Genomic DNA, 26,252 nt, shown 5'->3' with positions numbered 1-26,252 from the left:
CATTGATTGCATAAATTGCCCTGTGCCCTTGCCCAATGCGGCCCCAGTGCTGCCTATGATTGCATATATTGCCCCTGCCTTCACCTAACGCTCCCCAGTGCTGACTCTATGATTGCATATATAGATTGCAACCCCTGTATATTGCCCTGTGCCTTTGCCTAACGCTGCCCCCGTGCTGCCTTTATGTTTGCATATATCACCCATTGACCAATGCTGCTCCAATGTTGACTCTATGACTGTATGTACTGCCGCCCAAATTCGCTCTTGCTACCTATGCCACGCTCATGTTGTCAGTACTATTAGATGCCAAATAGGAACGTCTTACTTACCCCACGCACATGCTCAGGCACCCTGTATTAGAAGCACTACACCTCCCCACTGCCAAGCTCCACCCACTTATTACTTAACCCAGTTATCCCCTGCAAACTTTCAACTCGCTAAACCTTTGCCTCCACCTTCCACCACTACTACCTTGGAGTCTAACCTCCCATGATGGCCACCCTAAGAGGCACCACATTGACCATGGCAACGCTCCTCCCCTTACTCCACAATATCTCACCACAGAACTGCACCAACACGACTACTCCACTTTACCCAGAATCACTATCCCCAGTGGAATGGATAAACAGATTTGCTTGCCCACCCACACCCCTCATACCATGCCCTACACCTCTTAGAAACATACGACGAGGCTCTCGCCTCTTTCTACCCACTACCATCATCCTGAATGTAGTTCCACCCATCAAGCTCAGAAACGCTAGACTCAGCCACCGCACTAGCCTTAGCCACAAATCTGCTAGAACGATCACCAGCCAGAGTAAGAACCATATGCAGCAGACTCCGCATATCGATTCCTTAGCTAGCCAAAACTCCACAACACTCCGCCACCCACGAAAGTCAACCCTACTTCCATTCCCATTAAGGGTGCTCTCATCAATGCCCGTTCATTGGTAGCCCACGCCACCGATGTTGCAGACATTATCTCTGCTAACCCCCTCGACTTCATCGCTATCACTGAAACGTGGCTCCACTTAGCTGCTGGTCCTACTTTAGCCTTAGCCATCCCTGATAACTACAACATCATCCGTGCTGACAGAAAAAACGGAATAGGAGGAGGTGTGGAAATTATTGCTAAGTCTAACCTAAACATCAGAGAAGCAACTAACACAACCTCTCCCATTGTCGAACACCCAAACCATCCTCATACACATTATATTCAGACCACCAGGCGCCCTATCCTCCTTTGAAGAGGATATCTCTCTCCTACTCACCACTAACACTAAACTCAAATCACAAATCATCATCATGGGCGATTTCAACCTGGGACTCAATGACCCTAACGACAATCACGCTACCTCTCTCAATGACACCATTATTCACTTAGGCCTCACTCAACACATTAACAAACCAACACATACAAAAGGAAGATCCTTAGACTGGCTAGCAGATGCCAACTGCAACCTCTCACTGACAGACATCACACCTTGTGCTTGGACCGACCATCACCTTATCACCTTCTCACCACCCAGAACGGTACCCAAAACAACACCGATTTCCAGGACACCACAAATAATCTCCAGAAACATTTGCAACATCACTACAGAAAACCTTGGACCACTTCTTATGCCCATTACTAAAGCCAACCTTCCCACTCAGAATGACAACCCTTCCACCTTGGTAGATCTTTACTACACCACGCTGCAACTAGCCCTCAACCAGATAGCTCCACTCAAACAACGAAAAGCCAAACCCATTGCCCATACCAACAAATGGTTCTCAGCAGAACTAGAGGCTCTCCGCAATATCAAAAGAGCCACAGAAACTAGCTGGAGAAAAGCCCCATCTCTCTCCACAAAAGACAAATTCACTAGAGCTGCCTCCACCTACAAATCTGCTATCTTAAATGCCAAAAAAGAGATTTATAACATGACAATACACAACGCCAAATCTAGTACGAAAGAATTATTCTCTATACTAAGAGAACTTCAATCACCACTGCCACCCACAGAAGTCTGCACTAAGGACAAGGCCTGGTGCAATAATATCCAACTAGCCCTCTCCAACAGAATTGCCCTTCTACAAGCAAAGATAGAAGTAAAAAAAAGCCAACCTTGCCGCCAAAGATAACCTTAATAGTAAAAAAGACCTCTCCATTCCCAACTGCCCCCCTTTCCACTTCTCCCCAGTCACTGAGGAGGAAGTAGTTAAGATAATCGCTAGCCTTAAACCATCCAATTGTAAAGGTGACTTGTGCCCCGCCTCCGTCATCAAAGACGGAGCCAAAGATCTAGCTCCTCTCATCACCCACTGATCAATTCTTCTTTCAAGAATTCAGTGGTCTCCAACAACCTCAAAGAAGCGTGGGTCCTCCCCCTTCTCAAAAAACCCAATTTAGACCCTAACATCCCCACGAATTATAGACCCATCACAACGGTCCCTTTTCTCCTCAAAATACTAGACAGAGTAGCCTACCTCGAAAAACAACATTTAGAAGACAATAACCTCCTAGGCCTGCGACAATCTGGCTTTAGACCCAGGCACGGGACCGAAACCGCCCTCCTGGATCTAAAAATCCAAATGAACGAAGCCAAAGACAAGGGCAATCTGGCCATTTTGCTCCTGTTGGATCTCTCCGCTGCCTTCGATCTGGTTGACCACCAGATCCTTACACAACACCTCTCTTCGGCTGCCGCATTCTCACAGAATGCCACCAATTGGATTCAGTAATTTCTGTCTGACAGGTCGAATAGGGTCTTCGCCCCCTCAGCGGCTGCTGACCCTATGCCAATCCAATGTGGAGTTCCCCAAGGTTCCTGCATCCCTAACACACTTTACAACATCTTCACTAAGCTTCTCTTCAACCGTCTTGACGATCTGGGTGTCAGCTACACTAATTACGCAGACGACACCGAGGTCCTCATCACACTCACTGGTTGCTATGAAGATGTTGCAAAGCTTAACGAAATCTACCTAGAAATTCAAGCCTGGATGGCTACACACAGTCTCTGCCTCAATGACGATAAGACGGAACTGCTTATCGTAGGCTCGCAGGCCCGCCTCAATAAATTGGACGCCAGGTATCAATCTTTCACCATTGATGGCAACATTATAAAAGTCTCCAAAGAGGTCAAAACATTAGGTGTGTACCTCGACTCCACCCTATCACTGAAAAAACAAATAAATGCCACCATCTCATCTACCACCTACACCAACAAACTTATCAATGCCTGTAGACCTTTTCGATCCTCCTCCAGCTGCCTCACCTTATCCAGAGCGCTGATATTGTCTAAATTAGACTATTGTAACGCACTCTTCCTGGGCACCACCACAAGAAATCGGAACAGACTACAGATTCTACAAAACAAGGCCTCAAGATGTGCTCTTAACCTCCCGCGTAAGGCTCACATCTCCACGGCCAGCAAAGAAGTCCACTGGCTCCCAATCCGAGACAGAATTAAGTTAAGAACCCTTGTCATTACACACAAGTGACTGTCACTGACTGCCCCACGCTACCTATCTGACAAATTCTCTAGACAGAGCACCACCAGACCTACCAGAACTCCCTGCTTGCACCAACTAAAGATTCCCAAATTCAATCTAAAAACAGCAGGAGATTCCAGTTTCCCAGTTCTTGCAGCTCAATGCTGGAATACACTCCCTCTTGCAATCAGATTGGAAGCTTCCTTCTGGCCATTCAGAGCCATGGTGAAATCCTGGCTCTCTGCCTAACACTTTGCTACTTACTTACGCACCTTCCAGGTCTCTTCACTCTACCAATTACTACCGTATGACTTAACTATATCTTGAAACGGAGCACCATGTAACCCGGTACTTCACTATCTATTGTGCTTATCTCATGTCACCCACTGTATCCCTCTTTTGTACCATTGAATGTATGTACCCTTGTTGCTTTGCGCAACGATATGTAACTATGTTGCCCACATGATTATGCGCCCAGCTACCTGAGGGTTCGGCCGCGCTCTATAAATAAACAAACTAAACTAAACTTGCAAATATTTTTAAAAAAAGGTAGCAGGCGTTCCTCTCCAGAAAGAACATGGCATGACAACCTATTCTTAGATGAGAGTTTTCAGCACACCCTTTTTGCTCACTGTACCTTTCACAGATGGGAAATATCCATTTGCATATCAGTCTTTGTCCCGCCCACATGGGCAGTCCAGCACCAAAATGCTATTCCAATAACCTGTTCTGAGATGAGAGTTTGCAGCAGTTTCCCCTGCTGATGCACCTGACTGTTCCGCACACTGGTCACCGGGCCACCTTCTGAACTCTGGCCCAGGCTCCTGCATGTCCAGTTGCCCTTGCACTGCCTGCAGGCTCCCCAGCACTTAAGGGTCTGTATCTGCAACCCTACAGTCCCTACTCTCTGCACTTATGAGCCACCCTCTGGCTGCACTTGTGAGTTAACTGCCCTTACCTTTTCCCCTCACCCCCTTGCACTTCTCTTCCCCGCACTTGCACGATGTGAATGACACAAGGCCTAGTAAGATTGTTATTTTGTCCTCCTTTTGTTACCCCCTCCTTGTCTTGTCGCGCCTAGAAACACTTGTGTACAGGCGCATTATAAATGCCACATCATATCATATCCCCCGACTGTGTTTTTCTAATGTAGCCACTGCATTACTGGTTGAACCAATACACGAAGGATCGAAAGCAACTGCATATCTCCACATAACCTCATCTGTAGTGAAGACTATGATTGGTGACGCAGTGGAAACCTTTTTGAGACTGGGATTTGATCTTCTAGAAATAGTTGACAGAGGCTCCCCCTCATCTTCAACGGCCCCTTATGGGGATGCAAGACAAAGAACTTCTAAACGCCACTTAAGGTCAAGAAACAGCCACTACAAATCTACGTCGAAGAAGGCTGATGCAGGTACCGCCCAAGAAAAATGGACCAAAAGGGGCGCCGATGCCTCTCCCAGGGAAAAACAACTAGCTCCTCACCGGGCCCTAGGTCCGTACCTAGCAAACACCGTACGGGAGACAAGATCGTTGAGAGTGCAACTTATAAGGACCTGCTGGGGATAGGTAGATTCCCGCGAGGCCCTTTGGATAAAATCCAGCAAACTATAGCGCAATTCCCTAAAAACGATCAGAATTAACCTCAAGAAAATCCAAAGCAGGCCCCCCTCCTTCAGCTCTGGTCCTGGCTCCTGAAGGCTTTAACTGCCAATCGAAAACAGTAGCAATACGTCTGGCCTCCCACTGGATCTGGAACAGAAGAAACAAAAACATGACGAAATCCAGTGGAAGGGATGCTGAGGTTGGGGTCCTGGAACACACAGGGCTTCCGCCACCTGACTATGCAAGGAGGCATAAATCTGGCAACTTTCGACATACTTTGTCTACCGGAGTCCTGGATGACGGAAAAACCTGCGATGGATGGTTACGACTTATCTTTTGTCCCGGCGAAAAAGGGGGCCCAGGGGCACCCGTTTTCAGGGTTAATCACAGCGATACGCTCGGGTAGCGGGCTGCACCTTCAAAAAACGCTGATTACAAATCTGTACCTACTGGCTACTTTAGTACGCTGGGATTGACAGACGAGGGAAATGGACAAGATCTTACCAACCCCTATGATTATCATGAACACTTATTGGAACCCTCAAGCCATGGATGCTAAGACTTTCCTATCCACGATTGAACAGGCCATTGATGAAGCCTATACGGAACATCAGGTCTCTTACGTGATCATATGCGGGGACTTAAACGCAACCTGTCGTATTCAAGAAGGCACAGCAAAGTGGAGGCTTCCTAAACTCCAAAGAGAAGAGAGAGGAGAAAAGTGGTCAGATCTGATGTCCTCAAGAGACCTTCTGAACATGGGAGTCCTATTTTACCACCTAGAACGGGCCCCAACGTGGGAAAGGGACAACTCTCAAGCAGACATAGATCACATTTTCGTAACAAGGACACCAGCATCCCAAGCTGTTTGGTTTGAGGTAATAAAAACAAACGCAAGCAACCACAAACATTTGGCCTTCAAGTGGAACTCTTGCTCAACCCAGAAACTACAAATGACAAACCAAATAGAATGCAACCCTCGAAGAACTCATCTTAAACTGTCCGCTAGATCCATTATGGACATAACAAAAACTATACCAAGAGGACAGAGGAAATTTACGTAAAAGATGCTTCAACAGTTCCGGACTACCAGACACTCCTTGTTCCCTATAAATCTAATGGCAAATAACAAAAACCTCCTTCAACTTCCCGCAACCATGCCTACTCTCAGACTCTTGTAGGGAAGAGACGGGACCTTCGGAAACTGAAGCGGGTGGCTCAAAAACACCCTTCTACATCCAGTCTCGAAAAGCTACATATAGCCCTAAAAACCTACAAATCATGGGTGAAAAAACACCACTTGTCACTATGCCAGCAGGACTCGGAGGAAATGTAGAGGAAAGTGAGTGGCCATAATCCTCGTGAGTTCTGGGCCCTAATCAGATCTGTCGACTCCCCTGCGGAGGAGGGCCTGCTGAACAATATTGGTGAGGAGTCGTGGGTGAAGTTTTTCAAAACTTTATTCCAACGGACCTTAATACCCAAGATTGTAGAGAAAGAAACGCAAACTGAACAATGGGTTGACGTGGGAGATATAGTAGACATAAGAGATGTCATCCGTAAAGTAAAACCATCAAGAGCCCCAGGACAGGGTGATCTTAAACAGCACCCAGAGGAATGGGCGATCTTTATTAGCGCAATCTTCTAAAGATGCACGGAGTCGAAGTTAATACCAACATCCTAGAGCTCATCCATCATTGTACCTGTATTCAAAAAGTGATGCAAAGAGGACCCAAGAAACTACCACCCCACTGCGCTATTAGACGTGATTGGTAAGGTTTTTGGGGCCCTGCTCTTGAAACGCTTTCAGCTCTGGGCGAGTACTGCATCATGTGCCGATCCATTCCAAACAGGATTTACAAAAAATATTGGGACCAGCGCCAACATCATGTTCATGAGCGCATTCAAGAGCAAGATCTTAGAAGGGGCTCCTCAAGTCTTTGTGGCCTTCATTGACCTGGCCCAAACCTTTGACCAGGTCAATCGGGAAAGACTATGGAAGAAATTAAGTGTGTGAAAATGCCCACCTGAAATCCTTCAACCTATTCGCGCACTCCATGAGAACACCAAATTGAGGGTACGCCTAAGCCAACAGGGCTGGCTTTCCGAGGAAATACCAGCAGCGAGAGGAGTCAAGCAGGGCTGCCCCCTAGCGCCCGCTCTCTTCATTGCCTATATGGGCGACTTCAAAGACTGAGGCTACTATAAGATCTTTTCCGCCCACAATGGGCTCGACAAAAACCACACGCCTCTTGTATGCCGACGACTTGATACTAATGTATCATACACCAATTGGCTTACAGCACCAACTCGGCCAGCTACATATGTGCAAATGATCTGGAAATCAATGTTGGCAAAACGAAGATCCTGCACTTGGAAAATTCGCAAAGGAAAAATGAAAGACTGAAATGGTTTCTCGAAGGTACAGAAATTGAAAAGGTCCATACATTTAAATATCTTGGCGTGACTCTCGACTCCTCCAAAACAAACACGGCAATGCAACAAGCCCTCTTTGACAAAACAAGAAAGCTAACTGCCCAAGCAAGAGCACTGGCCAAAAAAATACAGCCGATTTTCCTTAGTCCCAGTGATCAGATGTTACAGATCCAAGGTGGGCCCATCCTTAACCTATGGCATGGAGGCCATGGCTCAAATATCTGAAAAACTATGGATCCGTCTTGAAGGCTACTTTTGGAGATCTGTGTAGGCCTTCTGAAATGCTCATCTATTGTGCCAATCAGACGGGAACTAAGTCTGCTTTCCCTGCAAGTCTCTATTGAAAGAAACAGCATGATGCTTTACAGAAAAACGTTGTTGACCAATTGTCTGTGTATATTAAGCATGATCAGAGCTGAAACAATAGGAAACCGGTGTAACATGCTGAAAGTATGGGAACAAGGTTGCAAAGCAAAGCTGAATGTATTCCAAACAAACGAGGCAGAGTTGATTCAAAACCCTATGAAAAGAAAAAGAAAAATTGAAGATCTTGACTGGATAAACACCTTGGACTCCTCTATAGAGTTCAAATTGACATCTCATCTACCACCACAGTCGAGGAAACTAAACTGTGTTCAGAAATATTTTAAAAAGTTTCCAAACAAGTCATTAAGGAATACTTTTCTGAGAGCCTGTCTCAACCTTTTGGAAACCAACAGGATCCTGGCAGTTAGAGGCTTGGCAAGCTCGAATAACTGCCGTTTCTGCAAAAAAGACGATCAGATAGAAACAATACAGCACCTGCTTCTTACCTACTCTGGAACCAAGACTATAAGATAAAAATATCTGACGCCGCATTTGACCTATGCCTACATTCAAGAAGAATCTGTGTGGTGCGAAAAACTAATTGGCGGGGAAAAAACAACCTGGGTAATAGCAACTGCGCAGTTACTGAGACACACTCTAGGTGTAAGCAACCAATAAGCACAAACTGAATTTATGTTCTACGTAGAGAAAGTGTTCTCTCTTTCTTCCCGTGCATCTGCAACTTTTTTGACATTTTACATTTACTTGCAACATTAACACTTTATTTATGTTTGTTCTTTTTCTCTTGTAAAAATCGCTAATCCGATTAAACCAAGTAATAAAAAATAAAAATGTAGCCACTGCCTTAGTGACCTGGTCCCCCCACCCAGGTCTTCTGAAAACCTTATCCCCAAATATGTACTGACTTGTTCCAGCACGCTCCCCTTGAATTCTATTGTCAATTTACACGTTTTTGAAGACTTATGTGCAACCATCATAACTTTGGCTTTCTCAGTGTTGAGCTCCATAGGGAGTTCCTTGCATTTCTCTAAAAAGAGCTTCAAATTGTGCTTCATGCCCATAGGGGAGGTTGATCGGATCACTGCATCATCAGCGTAGAGTAATGCCGGGAACCTATCAATGCCTAATTTGGGGACATCAGGACAGTCAGCCAAAAGTTCCTCAATAATCTCATTTATGTACAACCAAAACAGTAAGGGGCAGCACACAGCCCTGGCGGACCCTCCGCTCAACCTTGTACAATTCAGTGAGCTCACCACCCAAGCCCCACCTCACAGCAGCCAGGTTATCACAGTATAAGAGCTGTATATATCCAGTAGGGGCCCTGCAACTCCCTTATTCTTTAATATCGACCAAAGCTTGGGTCGAGAAACACAATGAAACCAGTGCGTAAATCAACAAAAATGTCATATTTTCTGACGTTTGACTGTAAACATATTTGGCTAGGATTGCATTTAACCTAAAGCATTGATTCACAGTGCTTATGCCTGGTGGGAACCCAACCTGGAGATGATTCAATAATTTTCCTTCAATTACCCAGTGGTGGCTATGTGTCAACAATACCTTTGCATATACTTTGCCCACAGCATCAAGTAAGGAAATAGGCCTATAGTTCCCAGGTTGTTTCTTGTTCCTTGTCTTATAAATAGGTAAAATAATAGCCTCACCCCAAGTTGGGGGGAATACTTTTAGATCTGGTGACAAAATGTAATACTTTTGTTAACTGAGGAACCCACATTCCTATTTCGTTTTGTCCTGCATTACAATTGCATGTCTGAGTTACCATCATTTCATGTAGTGTCATCATACACTAAGGAACTTGCATCACTGCCAGGTATTCACACAAATTGCCAGCATTTGCGATCAGACAACAGCACAAATAGCTGTTTACTAGGCATTTCAAAATGGCATTGCACTTGCATCATTTAATTACAATTTGGAGATTTTTATAGAGCTTCATGTAGATGGGCCACTTCAAAACTGCATTTATCAGTGTCATTGCTCGCTGATGGTGCTCCATTCATCACGTTCAGAATCGAGAAAGACCTAGTCTGTGCCACCAGGATTTCAAACTTGTCGCTTGGCATTATCACATTCCCAAAACCAGCGCATTAAATATTTACCCAGCATGCCCCTATTTCCAGAAGTTAACATTTTATGTCCAGGAATTAACCCCATTTGGTAGCTGTTGCCATCACATGCCTGAGTACTATGATAAATCAGCAATAATTCCCCACAACAACCTGGACTGGGACCCTTTTCATGTGGCAGCGGGAAGACCACAAGGGGTTTGGGGGGGGGGGGGGGGGGGGAGAACTGTTCATGAAGAGTAGGTTACCGACTTGTTTAATTTTTTCCAAAATCCCACACTTCTAATGGCTTATTGCCAAATCGAAAAAATGAGAAAACCTAATTCTGCTGCCTGGTATTACAAGTCCCATACTCCCTGAAGAACTGAGATGAGGAAGAGGGCTTAAGAGCAATGCTGCAGGAGCAGTCAGCTAGTTAAGCAAAATGACCCACACCAGAGGGAAGCAGAGAAGGTTAAAACGCTCCACCAGGTGCAGGCCATTAGAAGGAGCTGTAGTCACAGCAGTAGCAGCAACAGAAGAGAGCACGTTGTTGGCAGTCTAAACAGAAGTTGGTGGAAAGAAGGGACCCCAGAACTTTGACCAAAGAGATTTCAGGTGCCTGTCCTGAGACGGTCCAGTTCGCCCTAAATCTGAAATGCAGAGGTTACGCACCAGAAGTCATGAAGGAAGACGGCTGGAAACCGTGGCTGAAAGTTGGTGTAAAGCCGAGGGTCCCAGGAGCAAGATGAGCTCCATGGCTGCATGGCGGAAACAAAGACACCTTCACAGAGAAAGGGTGTGTGTTCATACAAAGCCAGAAGTAGTTGAAGCCCCTCAGCACAAAAAGGGAACAAGACAGAAGCCAGTGAGTGTTACCGGACATTCTGATCCCTTGCACGAACAAAGACAGGCAACTGTAACCAAGTAGAATCACCCGCGAGTGAGTGAAAGCAATATCAAACCGACCGTTGATTGTCGGACAATGGGAAGTTACAAAAGTAGCACTTGCTAATGAGTGAACTTCTTCAATAGCACTAACGTAAGAGTAAAACACTCTGAACCATGTTAATTTAATGTTATAAAATCAGAAAACAAATGAAAGACTGGTTGTGGGTGCTTTAAATTGATTCTGAGGTAAAGGTTAACCACATAAGCAATTGTGAAGCAGTTGAAAATAATTTAACACTGAAGTTAAGTGACTGAACATTGATCATTGTGAGTTCAGGAGAAAAAGCATTGCTCAAGTCAAGAGTGAAACAAGCACTGCCCAAGTAATGAGTGAAACAAGCACTTCCCCAAAATCAAGAGTGCTGAAAGCATTGCCCAAAGCCAAGATGGTTATAAGCATTGTATAGAGCCAAAATAGACTTACAAAAAGGCATACAATTAAACTACTCTGGTTGACAGGAAGCTAAGGGGCGAATGCAAGGTAATAAAAAAGTGAATGTTGCTGATTGGAATTGTTCTCTAAAAGTTGATATAACTCACATTGCCAAAGGCAAGAAGAGAAAAGGTACAAGTACATCGTCAAAGGCATTGTGGTTGTTGATGTTGCAGAAAGACAAGAGTGGCAAAGAGGCTGCCCTTCGGAAAGGTGAATATTCAGAGGAAGAGTGCCCTGCCTACATGAATGTGTCAAGGAGCACTAATGTGAATATTGTCTTTTCTGAAAATTGCTAAAAGTTACAACCTATTGAAGCTGTGGTAAAACTTTGGGGTGTCAGTAGATTTAAAACTACAGAAGCCCAGTTGAATGTGGAACACTATGGGGCAGGCGTTAGACCCACATGGTGAATCCTTGCAGAAGTTAACCTGGTATGAGAGTTATCCAGGTGAAAGCAGAGGTGCTATGAAGTCCTCCTAACAAAGATATAAACTAATTCATAATGCCATAAAGAGAGAATAGAGAAGAGCTAACAGAAGCTGTGTTACTTTTACCTTACCAGAAGTTGTGTTTCTTCGAATCTGACAAGGAGCTGTACCTTTTCTTTGACGTGTGCAAATTATGGTAAAGCATCTTGACCCGGAATATCATTGATGCAAGGAAGAAGAGAAATCTTTCTGTTGGTTGAATATTGGTTAACAGAACTTTCTTTTGACAAAGTGAAGGAGGCAAGAACTGAATTGGAACTTAGATTTCCTTGTTTCTTTTTGTTCAACATTGGAACTGAGTCTAACTTGAAACCTAGGGAAGGGGCGTTCACTCGGGTTCTAAAGAGAGACTGTGAACATATTAGGAATGCAATTGTTATTTGTTGTGAATTGCCATACATTTTCTTGTGTATTTTATGTTTAAGCGTGAGGGCCAGATAGCCTTTGTTAAAGTGTTTCCTTTAGTTTTGATAGGCAGGGAAATCCTCGTCAGGGTAGGAATAGTGAGGCATTTGATGAAACATATAATTTAATAAAATGGCATATTTTGTAAATCATCCAAAAGTTGTCCGCCTCACATTTCTGAACCCTCACAGTACTCATACCAGATCATACAGCAACATGGCTGCTTCACCTCACAGCCTACCTACATCTCTGGTATTCCCCCTTCACCACTTTGAAGTAGTTCCAAGGCATTCTTTATAACCTAACCTTACTTAATATAGCTAGGAGCTGCCTTCTTTCCACCACCTCATTCTTTCCTTTTTGTTTCCACACTATCTTCCATTCTTCTGCCAGAGCATTTGGAATGGGCTCTGTGAAGGCATCATGAAGTAAGACACAAACTACAGACTAATAGTTTAAACAAAAGGTATTTATTGACTTAAATGTCAGGATGGTTGAAGGCCTAACTTGCCCTATACTAAGGTGGGATTTCCCTACCTGAATGAAACCAAGGACAGTCTGATTCAAAGAGTTCAAGTTATAAGTCTTTCTGTGTTCAAAACCTATCCTTGCCCTCACAACTAAAGCTAACAAATGTGCAGGGATGTCAAAGCTAAAAAAAATAGTGTTCGACTCAAATTTCTGAGCTTCTTCCAGCTAACAGCTTACTTTTAGCTCCCCTTCCCCAAGAATAAGAAAGTTCCATGAAAAAGTCTCAAAGTTTACCTTAGTCCAGTTCAAGATGATATAGTTCAGAACCAATCCTTGGGGTTCCTTTCCCCAAGTTTCAAACAACACAACCCAAAATAAAAGGGTCTTGAGACTCTGTTCCCAAGACAAGTGTGATCCTTTAAGTCTCAGGGTTCCCTTCCCCAAGACTTCAACTTCACCACTTACACTTGTTTCAGTCTTTCAAAAAGTCTTAACAAAATCCCAGGTCAACCTGACCCTTATTTGCAGTGGTTGCATTGGGCTGTTTCACTGTGTCCTTGTCTTTCACCATTCAGGATTCTTTGGTCTAGACACAGTTGTCAGACCACACAGTCCACCCATCACAGTTTGCGCAACCAGGATCCCTGGGCTCCTTCGCCTCACACAGGTTCCTAGGCACTTGCTCCTGTGCAACAGGTCACCTTCACTTACCTCCTTTTGATGGCCTCTTGGCTTAAGGTGTAATCTTGCACTCCTCTGGCTTCGCTTTGACAGCCTTGTGGCTCTGCCACCACGTGTCACACACCGCTTCCCAAACTGTGGCCTCGCCGCACTGCATTCACTCATTAAAGTTCGTCTTTTGGCTGGCCTCAGCCTTTATTTACTTAAAGGTTTGTGTTCCATCATTGTGCACCATATTTTCAATATTAGTTATTTTCAGTTCAATGTGCACTCTTGTTGCTTAATTATGTTTTGTATTCAATGTGCCCTTGTTTTTCTTCATTGTTAAATTTCCTTTTAGTTTGGTATTCAATATACATTGGTTTTGTTTGAAGGTTAAGATTCCATTTAGTCCAGTATTCAATGTGTACTTAATCGCTTACGTTCACGGACCATTGCTCACTTGTGGTCCTCTTGAAGCACCCCGGAGCTGTAATGCCTCCCCGGCACTCACCAGCCTGCTCTGCGTCTTTCCAGTGGTTCCTGTGACTTCCTCTCGGCTCCTGGATCCTGGAAACCCAGCGGTACCGAGCTCCGCTCATTCGCTGTGTGTTTCTTGCTTCACACCGGCACCTCCTACGCTTGTTCCTGGACGTGGACGGCGTCCTCTGTGTTCTGGGCTCCCAAGCAGCTCCTGCTGCTCGCGCTGGCCTAGGGAAGCTCCCAGGCTTGGGTGAAATACACAGCCCACTTACATCAGGTCCCACAAGTCCTTTGGGTCTTCTACTGGCGCCCTAGCTCTTTCTCCTGGGCCACCACGGCTGCCTCCTTACAAGAGTCTCCTGCTGCTCCTCCACACTCGGGTCTCCCTGTTGCTCTCTGCCTTGCTGGGTTGGACTCCCTTTATACACCCTCAGCCCCTTGACAGGCTGCAGGTGTGGATGATTATCTAGCCTTGCCTGACCATAATTAAAATGACATGCCTGACACTCACATCTCCTTGTAGGCATCTTCTTCATCTCAGTACCAAAGTGGTGAAAAGGTGAAATCTTCATTATTCTTAATTGCCTCTTCTTCGTCCCAGTACTGTCAAGTGTTACTTGTGGAAAATGGGTGGGAACTGACTTATTATAGCCCATAAAGTTTGGGGGAGGGTTAGGTTTGTTGTCAATAGGGAAAGGGGGATACCATGTCCCGGCCAAGGGTACTCCACTCACAATCCTCAAGGACCCTCCTCCCAGGTGATCACTAAGAGGAGAGAGCTATTGGCTCTTAGCACCCTTGGTGGGTGTGTCAGCCAATCTAGTTGCTCCAAATCTGGGCTGAATCAGACAATCCAAGGCAGGGTTCCGAGCAACCAGAGTGCTCTATGCACGAACCCTCAACCCTGTGCTGCCTGCCCCGTCCTCTCCTGCCTCCTTTATCTGGCTCAAGCCACTCAACACCCTCCATCGCCTCCCCTTACCTTAACGCGGCTCCTCTGCCTAGCCCACACCACTCTGCTTCCTCCTTCAGCCATGGAAATGTAATAAGGGCTCTAAGCGGAGTCCTGCCTTCCATTTCCATGGCAACCAGACTCATCACATCTCTCCAGCCACAGCAAACAAAGCCGTACGTCCAGGTTTCTTTTTAAATTGCTATTTGCACCACAAGGGTTTGCCCCAGGCTTTTAATATCAATAATCACCCGTTCAGTGAGCTTCATTGGCTGGTAACTGCCCTGGGGTATGCCTGCACTAGGCCTCCGTACCTTTACCGGCCAGTGAAGCCCACTGAACTGGTGATTGTTGCTACACTTTCAATTCAGAGCAGCATTTTGGGAACAATAGATTACAGCAGCAGCAATATCGGGTTTTGCGGAAGCATCATCAAGGTGCGGGCCCTTTGTTTAGACAACGAACAAAAACATGAGATAGAAAATGAATTCCTGTTTGAAGTGCATGGTACATACATGCCTACATTCCAAAATGAAAAACCTGGAGATCTACGTCCACGGAATGCCCCCCCACACGTTTGCAAGGTCACGCACACACATTGCAATATATTTAAGTTTGTACTGGATGCGTTTAAAAACTCACAGTATTGTAATAAGCACTAAATGTGCAAAACATTAAAGGATCCATCACAAATATATATATATATATATATATATATATATATATATATATATATATATATATATATATATTCATATTTGAATGTGTATGTAAACTGAGTACATTATCAACGTGATAATGAAATCTCTCAAACACGCCACAATAGCGTTTTTTTAATCCCCATGTGGCACAGCACGTGTTCGCCATAGTGGAGGCCGTAATGTGTGCCCTTCGTTACGGTTAACTTGCTTTGAAGGCAACCATGAGTGCATTTCGGGGATGGGAGGGGGCAGCAAAGAAACATTTACCCCCGTCAGACAAGATGTTAAGAAGCACCGAAGGACACAGCGGTACTTGCCAGTATTGTATGGCAGGAAAGGGATCAAAGCACACAAACCTAGTGGGGACGCAGGGACGGCCGTAAAACCCAGAAACTCCACGCTCTTCCCTGTAGACCCGGAGAAGAGCGTAAAAATCTGGAGTCTCCCAGTTAAACCCAGAGGTTAGGCAGGTATGTGCTGGGGGCCTGAGCCAGCAGTGGGCAGTAGCTGACCATTTTCTTGAGGTGGTGCAAGCCCGCAGGCTACAGTAACATTGTTGTACTCTGCTTGGAACTGAAAAACTGCCTGGGAGGGAAAGGCACAGCTTTTGAAGAATGCAGCTGATCTTATATGCCTTTATGGAAGTAGAGTCCCCCACAGCACCACAAAGTTGATAGTTCCCGGTTTTTTGCAAGGTGTCATACTGAGTTGAGAGGCTTTGCGGGAACAGAGTGTCTGTCACTACGGAGACGGCACACGCCTTGGAGTGAGGATCTGCTTGCCATCCTGTGTTGCCGGGGGTTGCTCCCGCAGAGTACAGTGCATACTGAAGAGAGACTGAACATGGCCCCACAAGTCCTTGATCTGTCCTGGTGAGCTACACGGTCACATAGCTGTCTGGGTCAAAATTGGGAAGAATGAGAAAATGCAGTCCAAACTTCCATATGGCACCCCATTGCAGTCAAAAGCCACAACAGAGGGAGCTCAGGAGGCCGAGGAGGAGGCTGAACAGAGGATTGAACCCTCGGGGGACACACTCAGAGACATTAAATGTATCCTGACCCAACTACAGAGTGACATTTCTTCCCTCGATAACAACATGAACACACTTATCTGAAAGGATGACCATATGCAGGTCCGGCTCAACAGGCACAGGGACAGGCTGGATAAAGCGGAACAACGTCTCTCTGAGGTGGAGGATGAGTCCTCTACAACGGCCAGTTAGGTGGTCCAGCAGCAGAAAGTGATCAAGCAAGATGACCTAGATTCCAGGTGCCAGCAAAATAATCTCAGGATAACTGGGGTCCCGGAGGCTGCGGATAGAGTGCCCAGGGAACAAATGGTGGAAGCGCTGCTGCGGGAGACACTTGGGGAGTCTGGATGTTCCTCGGCCTTTGTGGTCGAGAGAGCCCATCGCATTCCCAGGGGTGGGGGGTGTCCCTTGGTACCAGGCTCACCACCCAGGCCCATCATCGCTCAGCTCCTTAATTATCGTGATAGGGATCATGCTTTGCGAAGGTCAAAAGAACTGGGCTCCCTTAATTACCACGGTGACCAGTTCTGGCTTTTCCCCGATTTTTCAAACAAGGTACAGTCATCGCAGAGGAGTTTCCTCGAAGTAAAGGAAAGACTCAGGGATAGAGGATTCAAGTACGCCATGTTGTTGCCTGCGTGTTGAACATAACAGCAAAGCCCTGTTTTTTTCAAACCCCGGAGGAGGCGAGTGACTTCCTAGATGTGGCTGAAGTGGGACTGCATCGGAAAAGAACAGACACAGCCGGGAGAGGGCTTCACCCAAAGACCCGGTGTGACACTGTGGTCATATAGCGGCTCCCTAGTCTGGCTGCTTTGTATTCAATTGCTGAGGAGTGGTCAATCATTGGTCAATCATTGGGGTCTACAGCGGAGGCTATTGCCGATGTGGGTGACTAAGCCTCGAAAGGCACCCATGCTTCGCCTACCGGTTGTTTTCAGGCGGGGGGGTTCAATACTGGCAGGTTGGAGTTGTCGGGTGGGGGTGGGGGAATTGGGGGGTTTTTGTTGCCAATTTGGGTGGGTTTGGTTTGGTCTGGTCTTACCAGTGCATGCATTTCTGGCCCCTAGTTACTCCACTAGGCCAAGTAGCAAGTAGGGCTTTTTTGAGAATGGCTGTGATGAGGTGAGATGGAGTTGGCCTGGGATTGGCGACATGGTCCGTCTCTTCGGGTAGCATTCGATGTGGTCCGATCCACAAACCTGCGGCGACGCACTGACTATCTGCCCATTCAGGGCTCAAATTCATCCCTGGAAGGGGTAATGGCTGAGAAGGGGGTTTTGTGCATGACGTTGAATGTCAGAGGGCTGAACTGCAAAGACACAGGGTGGATATCGCTCTCCTTCAGGAAACGCATCTCTTGCCCACCAGTGAGTCCGTGTTCGGCAAATCTTGGAGCTGCCACAGGTACTTCTCTTTGTATTTTAGGCACTCTTGTGGGGAGTGTATAATCATCAGGAACACAGTAGGGTTTCACTGCATGGAGGTGAGTAGGGATACTGACGGGACGGCCCTGATTCTCACTGGACTAATACAGGGGAGAGGCTTCACATTTGTGAATTATTACGGCCCCAATAAGAACTCAATTGAGACCCTAGAATTCATCGAAGAACATCTCTGGAGGCACCCTAGGAACATGGTACGCTGGGCTGGGGACTTAAATACTGTCATGTGTAACTCGCTGGATAGATCGGTGTATCATAGCAGGGGGTGTCTAAAGCTACAGGCAAGCTGCTGCAGATTTGCACCAATGTGGGCTTGGTGGATATATGGCGGGATCATCAGTGTTGAAAGGGGATACACATTTTGATACTCTGTACGTGGTTCGGCTTCCAGGCTCGATTTTATTCTGGCTTCCGTTAATGAGACAGGATGGTTCTCAAAACATAATATCCTGGCACGCATGCTTTCCGATCAAGCTCCGGTGGTTGCAAATCTTTTAATCCCAGGGAAGTGGCAGGGGGGCACAAGATGGCATTTTAAGGGTGAAAGCCTGCAGGGGACAGTGTTTCGTTAGGAGGTAAGGGAGGGCACACTTTAGTTCTTTCGAGAGAAATAAGGCTCAGTATCTTCCTATTGTCCCATTCCACGCTGTGGGGGGGCTTTCAATTGCGTAATAAGGGGTTTGTGCATCGCCAAGGAAGCATGAATTTTAAGGACCATTAGAGCCGAAATGGCTGCTAGCGAGACTCAGCTGCGAGTTACAGAATTGGGAGCAGGGTTCCTCACAGAGGAAGGTATGCAGGCCAGATTCCGAGAGGAATTGGGAGTGTTCAGGGGGGCCACTGAATGTGAGGTTTGATTTCTTAATAGGTCTGTGACGGTGCAAAGATATGGGGAGGGGCAGAGGACTGAAGCAACATTGCCCGTCTAATTAAGGCTGAAAATTCTAGGTCTCACATTGCCGGGTACGCGGACCAAGCTGGGAGGCTCTTGCAGACAGACAAGGGGATAATGGGGGCGTTTGTGGACTATTACAGGGCTTTTTACTCGTCCAGGTCCACCATGAACCAGGGCATGCTCGATGAATTTCTGTACCAGGTTGGTCTCTATTGGTTGGTGCACGAGGAGAGGGAATGGTTGGAAAAGCTGTTAGCGGAACAGGAGATCCACGAGGCAATCAAGTCGCTACCCGCTGGGAAGGCTGCAGGCCCAGATGCGCTTTCAGCTGACTTTTACATGGCTTATGCAAGTATTTTGATCCCTCACATGCTTCGCATGTACAAGCAGGCATTACAAAATGGCAAGCTGCCAGGCTAATGGCGCAAAGCTGTAGTGGCCCTTCTCCTAAAGCCAGGGTAAGAAGTAATGCCACGATGCATAATGGCCGATCATGCAGGCTTTATTCCTAGGCGGTCCACGTCCTATGGGCTCTGCAGACCTTTTGGTCTCCTCTCGGTTCTGGAATGTCAAACCTCAGTAGTTGCAGTCGTTCTCGACACCGAGAAGGAGTTTGACTCGATTGAGTGGCCGTTTCTCTTAACTGTGCTGAGGGGTATAGGGATGGGGGAGGATTTTATAAGAATGGTTTCTTTACTGTATACAGGCCCTGTGGCCCGCCTTAGGGTGAACGGTAGGCTTTCAGCCACCATTGGGATGGAAAGAGGGACACAGCAGGGATGTCCATTTTCCCCCATGTTATTTGCATTCGCAGTGGAGCCCCTGGCGGAAATGGTTCGGTCTAGGCATCTAGAGAGGGGTTCAACTGTTTACGCGTAGGTTTGTGATTTCGTTTTACGCAGATGATTTCATCCTTTTCATCAAGGACCCTGCTGCAAACCTAGCGCCCGTTATGAGCGATGTTTTGATTTTTGTCCATTTCTCTTGGTTTAACATCAACCCCACAAAATCAGTGCTTTTTTTCGTTGACCGACGGAACTGTATGGTTTCAATGGCATCCCGACCATACCCGCTATCTCTGGGTGATGGTGGCTAGATCACCCGAATTGGTGTACATAGAGTCACTGTTTGGGAGGTGGGGAATTTGCCTCTATCCCCTTTCAGTTGTATTTCCGTTATCAAAATGGTAGTTTTACCCAGATTCCAATATACATTACTGAATGTGCCCATACTGGTCCCCGCAAAATTCTTTATGGCACTAAAATTGGTCTTAACGACATTCATATGGCAGGGGGATCAGGCTCGAGTGCGCTGGGAGAAACTGACTGCCCCCCTCGAGTGAGGTGGGGTAGTCCTCCTGACTTGGAAGCCTATTGGACTGCAGCGCAGGCATCCTTCCTGCCCCACTGGTTTGATTTGAAGCCGGACTGGTCTCATGTGCAGATTGAGAGGGCAATGGTGGCTGCATCACTCTTGGGGGCAGTGATTCTTACCTCACTGCAGCAAGTAAACAGGGCGTGTAATATGGTTGAGCTGACATGCAGTTATGTATGATAGCTTATTTATATCGCGCTTAACACGGACCCGGGGATCAAACCTGTGTTGCTCCTTGTTGTTTTGCTTCCAATGCGAGCACGTTGCCCGTGAGCTATCCTCCCGAGACGTGCCTGGAAGAGAATAGAGGGCAAGTCAAAGAGGGAGTTGTTGTATTCTCCACTCCTCCCTATTAAGCATGTACCCGGGATACATCTCACGGGCAAAAAGTTATTTGTGCAAAATATGGACAGGTTGGGGTTAGTCTGCTGGTGGGATCTCTTTCCTAATGGGCAGTTCCTGACGCTAGAAGAATTTAAGGCCATGGGGGAGGTGACAGCGATGGGCATCATTATTTATTTAAGGCTGCGAATTGGGCTGAAAGACAGGTTTGCTGATTTTTCTCAGGTAGCCCCCTGTCACCCCGGTGTTGCGTGGGACCATTAGCACAGGTACTAGGTCCAAGCTATACTCCACCATAATTGACATGTCCACAGGGTGGGCTGGAGACTCTCGGGCTAAGTGGGAGGAAGCACTGGGAGTCTCCTTTTCTGAAGATGCCTGGAGATACAGTTGTATACAGACGCGAAAAGTGGCGATCAATAGCAATTTCAAGTTAATTCACTTTAAAGGTCTGTACCAGTTCAACCTAACCCAGGTGGATATTCATAGGTTTTTCCCTGAATCACCAGACTTGGGTCTGAGGTGTGGTGTCTCTCCGGCTAATTTCCTACATCAGGCCTGCTCTTGCCCCCGAATATATTCCTTCTTGGAACAGGTGTTTGACCTGGTCGAGGGAATTGCGGTGGTACAGGTAGCCCTGTCCCCAGTTGTTGCGCTTCTGGGCCATATACGAGAGCTGCCTAAACATGTCAGGAAACTTCTGGGTCTTTTTTTACTGTTGGCCAAAAGAAGGGTGGCTATTGTGTGGGGGAGGGACCGCCCTCCTGGATATGATCAGTGGGAGTCGGATATTGCACACTGATACGAGATGGAAACTGACTTCGGTGCTATGGTGCACCCGGCCTCCAAGCCTAAGGACCTCTGGGTTCCGTACGTTGCGTACTTACTGTCTAATAGCAGTAACATATCTAGAGGGGCCGACTGCTAATTCTGTTCTTATGTTTGGTCTGAGTTGCCTCATTTCTCCTTGGATGTACTTAACGAAAAGCGTATCTATTAACTGTTCTATGGGAGTGTCCTATTGTCTAGTTTACTAGATGATTTGTGCACTTCGCAAGTCTTTTAGCTTTTGAAATTTAAACATTAGGACATTATTGTACCTTGCTGTGCAACCATATTTACCTAGAAAGAGTTGTGTGTTTGGTTGCTTAAATTGTAGTTAGGAATCAAATTCCAGCTTCGTTACTTAACCAAAGTGTGTGACCCTGAGCAAATCATTTAATCTGACTGTGCCTTATCTCTAGAAGTTATTCAGTTCACGGTGTATGCTTTTAAAAAAAAGTTATTCATAGTTAAATAGACAGTAGTGATGTTCCATATGTGCTAGTAATAGTGATCGTGCATATGTTTCACCATAAACTCCGTTGTCTCCTGGCTCACTCATGGCAGCACCTTTAAATACCATGGCCGTTTTCTGAAAGAAAAATACGAATATGTAAACACATATCCACTGCTCATCTGCTCTTGATGAGTGCCCACTGTATTTGTTTGTTTCATATTCTGTGACCCCTATTAATAAGGATTATGTGTAAATGGAAGGGAAGGAGCTATTAGCTACTGACTCGAGAAGAACAGGGTACTCTACATGGGAACCCTAGAAACAACCAACTGTGGACGATGGGCAGCAGATCCAAGAGCACTATGGAAGTAGGCCCAATCCCTAAAGGTATGCATGGGTGGATCATTGATACAATGTCTGGGGGCACTTTTGTGTGGATGCCCCAGAGTACTAAAGAGTTTGTAGCACACGCACCCAAAATTTGGCAGAGTAGTGTACTATCCAGTGACGACTCAAACAGTCGCCCTGCCTGTAACCGTAACCTGCCACCGTTGGCTGCGTCATCCTCCTTTGAGAGGAAATGTGTCATAACCTGATATTGCAAAGCATGCATTGTGCATGCCTTGCAGGGAGCTGAAGCTGAGCCCGAGGTGAGGGGCATTGCTCGGCAATGCTGTTCTAATCCCAGGGCTAGCCACACACAAGCTGTTCTCTGCCACCACAGCTTACTGATATTGCAGAAGCTGGTGGTGCTCTAGACCTCAGAGCCAGCTGGTGATAAGGTTGCTGCTGTGTGGAAAGGTGCATCATTGCGTGTGTTTGCACGTGCATGTCGCTTATGTCAGATAATGTGCGTATGCAAACACACATGTGGATTTGAAGGAGTGTGCACACGTGTTAGTGAGTATTTGCGGCTGTGTATGCGAGAGGGCTGTATGTACACAGCTTGTAGGGTGTACCTGATTGTCCAAGGGGTGGTCCGGCCAGGCTTTTACCCTTAGTTTTATTTTTTTTTAGAAACAATAATAATTTTTAGCTGTATTTATTAACGTTACCGCTCTAGCTTTAACTTATATATGATTTTTTTTTTAAGTAACAATTTCTGAGAGAAATGTGTAGTGATTCATTGAAACATAATGCCAACATTACACAATGTGGCTTACACAAGAGTACTTGAGGCCCATGGTCAACTTAAATAAATGCTTTTGACATGACCCTCAAGCCTGGAATGTACTGCTGGCAAGTAGCTACCTGTAGTTCAAACTCTGTGGGCGTTGTGGGTTCCAGACTGAGGACAACGTACAGCGAGATTAAGTGACAGCAAACGACCTCTGCAAGGTGTGTGTGTAAGTGCCTCAATCTTGAGCCTAACCCCCACCCCCGCCCTTTCCCGGCCATAAACCTCTCGAGGAAGGCTAAGAGAAGCTGGGCCCCATTTTCAAGATGAGTTTGTTGCATTGGTGGGTGAGGTTGGGGGTGTAGTTCCTGCAAAGGCGTCATATTTCATAATGAAGCCTAAGATCGCTGTGTGACGCATCTTTGGATGTTTTCCCTTCTCCCCTAGGGGGAGCCTTTTCCCATAAGGCCAGGGAGGTGATGGCACTACCTGATAGCCCCCTCTGGGGGTTCTCATGGGGAGCGATCCTCCTATGAGACTAGGGACGACTGTCCGGGAAGAACGCGGTATGCCCATAACATCCCAACCCCCCCTCATCCTGCTACCATATTACAGGGTCCCATAATCCTGCACACTTACATATACTTGTGTAGGATAGATGATTAGGCCCCCCTAAAAAGTACTGGGACGAGGAAGAGTAGGGACAACATATGTGAGTCTTTTTAGGAAAATGGGACGAAGAAGAGAAGTAACCCAGGGTGCAGAGGAATAAAGAATACCCTGCAGATCCAAGATCAACATTCTAGTCAATACGGCAATCTGTAAATCGGTGGAACATAAACAGGGAAGAAGGACTGAAGCAAAGGGTGAGCCCTCCCTCAAGGAGCATCTAGCAAGGAAGCTGTGCCACGCAAGAGGGCACGGGAGACCAGGACACAAGAGCCATTCAAGGGGCGTCCCTTTTCACTCTGCAGTCGGCAGACAGGCTGGAGTGCTGGAAGGAATGGAAGCCAGGTGGAAGGAAACCACCGAACCAAACAGACGTGGAGAGAGCCTCCATCCGCGCAGTCCTCACTGTTGCATAGCCGCCATAGCCAGAGAGGAACCCACGCACGTGCGCGCGTGCGAGAGAGAGAGAGAGAACCACCGAACCATACAGACGTGGAGAGAGCCTCCATCCGCGCAGTCCTCACTGCTGCATAGCCGCCAGAGAGGAACCCACGCACGTGCGCGCGCGAGAGAGAGAGAACGCAGGAGACTGAACGGAGCAACAGGAGCACTCCGGGCGGACAGAGATGAACCAACAAAGAACCCAGAGGTACCAGGGTTGTTAGGAGAAACCAGAAGGGCACAGGAGGCCCAAGAACCAGGGTCTGGGACACGTTTAGCAATACAGAGACTGCTTTAAATAAAAGGGGCTAAGTAAATACCTGGCAAGGTAGTGAACCAGGTATACCAGTCACAACCTGTAATGAATCAAGAGGTGTCTCGGACCCTCTACCAAGGGAGAAGGAGATCACTAACGCCTCCGTCATCACAGTACCTGGGAGGCTAGTGAACCAGGGCTGCGACACATAACCCCATTTGTGAACACTGGCACTGTTCGAAACCTGAGAAATTCCAGGGTTATGGAGTCATTCCCCCTGGCATTCTGAACACTAAAAGAATCCTGAGAAGGGCCAAGAGAAGGGGGTCTTTTCCCTGGCGCTGTGAAAACCCTGAGTAAGATATGAGGAAAGGGAGTAATTTCCCTGGCACTGTGACATTGTGAAAACAAGACCTACTTTGCAGGCACCAAGTTGGTCCAAATATGGGGAAGGGAGTCACTCTTCCAACTTGAGGAAACTCTTAGATAGAGCTTAAGAGACACCTGGGGGAGGAAGTAATTCCCCCAGCCTTCATGAACTGTGGAAACTAGAACCTTTTGTTGTACATACGAAAGGGACTCCAACCTGGGGAAGGGAGAAAAACATGGAAATAGTCCCTTCACCTCACCAGCACCGTAGACTGCTCTCTGAAGAAGGAGAACCACTCTTCTGCATTGAGAAGACTCACCAGTCATTTAGTTCAGTTATGTGTGTAAGGGAAGGAAATCGTTTTTTGATACAGGATGGTGGACTTTTTAGTAACGGACATTCTGACACATCCATAGTGTTTATTTGAGGCTGGGAAACCCCTTTTAGAGTTAGGGAAAGTTAGGGTTTTCTTTTATTTTCCTTCAAATAAGTCTATGCCCCAAAACATGCCACCTTTGTGTCAGTTTCCTCCTTCCAGACCCTTGCAGCGTAAAATGTAATATTGCCAAACATCATAAGAGTGCTCTGCCATAAATCATGCTCTTGGCAGTGCTGACTGGACGGATTTCTCCCCTTGGTTCAAGAACTCTGGATGTACTACTTTTCCTAAGATCACCAGGCTGAGCTGTAATGAATCCCTCCAACCACAGCACTCGGTGCTATGCTGGTTGCTTTCTTCCTCGTGGGTGGAACACAAGCATTCATATTAAACTGTTCGCAAAAGATAACCAGTCTGAACTGCAATCAATCCCTTCACCTCTATGTGATGATTCATTTTCTTTCCTCCTTGGGGAAAACAAGACCTCACAATATTTTGCGTGTCCAGGACCACGACTCTGTACTGTAATGAATCTGTCCAGCTCCCAGTGCTGACTTCCTTACCCCCCCCCCTGCTCACACACACACACATCATGGAACACAGAAGTTCACAATGTATTTTATTTATTTTATTATTTAAAGTGCGGACGTAGCTCGAGAGCAGCAGAGCTCTGACCAAGGTTTGGGTAGCCAGCATTTTCGCTGGCACCTTTCAACAGAAGTGCAGTAGTGTACATTGCACTTTGTGGGTCCATTGGGTTTAGTCCATGGTTAGGTTCTGTTGCAAAAGCCACGTTTTGAGAGAGATGCGAAATTGGACAATTGTGAGGGCATGACAAGAGAAGGATTGTTTTTGCGTCCTCTTGTTGTGGACTAGTTGTGATTCAAGACGGTTGGTCAATTTTCTGTGCAAGAAGCGTGTGCCACCAGATATGTGGAGCTTAGCTGGCAGATAGGCTGGTGTGCTACTTGTGACGACTTTGTAGATGATACATGCAGTCAAACAGTATTCTGGCCTGGAGAGGAATCCAAAGCAGTTCGCGTAGGACGGAGGTGATTCAGTCATATTTCCGCACACCCATAATAAGACATGCTGTAGCATGGTGGACAGCTTTCAATTGAACCAAGTGAGCAGCTGGGAGCCCTGTCAGAAGGGCATTTTTTCCATCAATGTTGGACAATACAG

General features: G+C 46.5%; 1 protein-coding gene across 2 annotated transcripts in view; it reads right to left on the bottom strand.

Moving 5' to 3' along the window:
* GMPR2 (guanosine monophosphate reductase 2) overlaps positions 1-26,252 on the bottom strand; it is a 403,297-nt gene that overhangs the window by 56,417 nt on the left and 320,628 nt on the right. The gene's annotated exons all lie outside the window — the stretch shown is intronic.

The sequence above is a fragment of the Ambystoma mexicanum genome, chromosome 13 (assembly GCF_040938575.1).
Source record: "Ambystoma mexicanum isolate Mex_15411 chromosome 13, UKY_AmexF1_1, whole genome shotgun sequence".
Classification (NCBI taxonomy): domain Eukaryota; kingdom Metazoa; phylum Chordata; class Amphibia; order Caudata; family Ambystomatidae; genus Ambystoma; species Ambystoma mexicanum.
The sequence above is the reverse complement of the archived record's forward strand: the minus strand, read 5'-3'. Positions and strand labels throughout refer to the sequence as shown.